Source organism: Coenobita brevimanus, chromosome 99 (genome assembly GCF_032717465.1).
Source record: "Coenobita brevimanus isolate Jiangsu-jjx chromosome 99, ASM3271746v2, whole genome shotgun sequence".
In the NCBI taxonomy this organism is placed as follows: Eukaryota; Metazoa; Arthropoda; class Malacostraca; order Decapoda; family Coenobitidae; genus Coenobita; species Coenobita brevimanus.
The window spans coordinates 7327669-7329402 of NC_137052.1; the positions used below are offsets into that span (position 1 = coordinate 7327669).

A 1734-nucleotide genomic window follows, 5' to 3' on the forward strand; every position below is an offset into this window, starting at 1 on the left:
ATTTGACTAGTAACTAAGGAGGCTCATCCCTACCTCATCACAAAGACTTATTGAATTTTATACACCCATGAGTTAGTCCTTAAGTTATTAAAGTTGTCTGGTTTTGTCGGAAGAAAACAAATTGACCATAATTATGTATGTGTTGAATTGTAATATATTTACATTTCTATTCGTATTTGTAATAGTGTGGGAAAAAGTGTCTTTGAAATGTCATCTCCAGCTTTTTTTCTTTTTTTAATAACAGCACAGAGGAAGTAAAAACAAATGAATAACACAAAATAAGCCATACACCAGATTACTGGCATCCTCCATTCATAAAATATCTAACAGTTGGACTTGAACATCTGTAGGTTGAAGTCTGGGGGGAATCAATTCTGGGGAAGCGAGTCCCAGAGAGAAGCAGCTCGGGGAATAAAATAATTCTGATAGGCAGAAGTTCTGCAATATGGCTGAGTTATGTTCCAGTCATGAGTGCTACCAGACGCCCGTGTATCATGATGGAAGGCATGGAGAGGTGGCACAATGGACGCAACTTCGTCTGAGCATTTACTGTAAAAATATCTGTAAAATAATGCAAGGGAGGCAACATTCCTTCTTACTTGTAGGGGAGGTAGTTTATTTATAATAGCAGGGTTATTAATAATTCCAACAGCTTTGTTCTGAATTTTGTCTAGTTGTTTTAATGCAACCTCTCCACATCCATTCCACAAGGGTGAGCAATATTCAAGCTGTGAGTGCACATGACTTATAAACTGTAGCTAACCGCTCGTCAGTGAAGAAGTTACGGACTCTGACCTCCGGGCCGTATAAGGCGTGGACGACCATTTGATCAGGCCCGCAAGGCAATTCATAAATGGCCATGCCACGTTGAGTACACCGCTTCCCATCCGATCAGCGAAGTTAAGCAACGTTGGGTCTGGTTAGTACTTGGATGGGTGACCACCTGGGAACACCAGATGCTGTTGGCATCCCTACGTGTCAAGTGGGGTTGGTGGAGAATTAGTGCCCCTCCCTGTAGAACAATTAACTCTAAGCCCTTGGCCACCCCATTTGGGATACATGGCGTCTGGCAATGGATGGATGGATGGAATTTCATGAACTCGTGAACAAATATATATATATATATATATATATATATATATATATATTTTGTGCTGGGATGCAGTTGATTTTAAGTTGATAATTTTGTATGGCTAGCGAATGATGTTAAAAATATCCTAATGGTCCTTAATAGGAGAAAGTTTCCCCACCCTTGCTGTACATCCAAGTTTCTTTGAGGCGGTTTTAGCAAGTGATCTGACATGAGAAGTCCAGCTGAGGGCATTGTTAAGTGAGATACCGAGAACTTTAATACATTTGGAGATGGGAATATTAGTAGTACTGAATGTAATATACGAATCTGTCTATTGGTAAACTGTATATATTTAATTTTACTAATATTAAATAAGGCAAGGTTGTTCTGTTCCCATTCATTGATCGTAGACGTCTTGATGAATGGAGATGGCTGTACTGAGTTGAGAGTTATAGATATTAGACTTTGTAAATGGGTGTTTGAGTGTGAATGAACTGTGATGTTTTGAGTCATCCGCATATGAATGGATGGGATTGTGGGTGACAGTCAAGAGATCATTAATATGAATCAGGAACAGGGTTGGCACCAGAACGGATCCCTGTGGCACACCAGCATTAATTGAAAGGAAATTGGAATATACATCATCTGCTTTTATTTTTCCG

The 1734-nt window shown here is 39.5% G+C and overlaps 1 non-coding gene across 1 annotated transcript; it reads left to right on the forward strand.

Moving 5' to 3' along the window:
* The first annotated feature begins 849 nt into the window (after positions 1-849).
* LOC145414477 (5S ribosomal RNA) lies at positions 850-968 on the forward strand. Its single transcript, XR_013899896.1, has one exon. It is a non-coding gene; the product is annotated as a 5S ribosomal RNA (ribosomal RNA).
* Positions 969-1734: the final 766 nt, after the last annotated feature.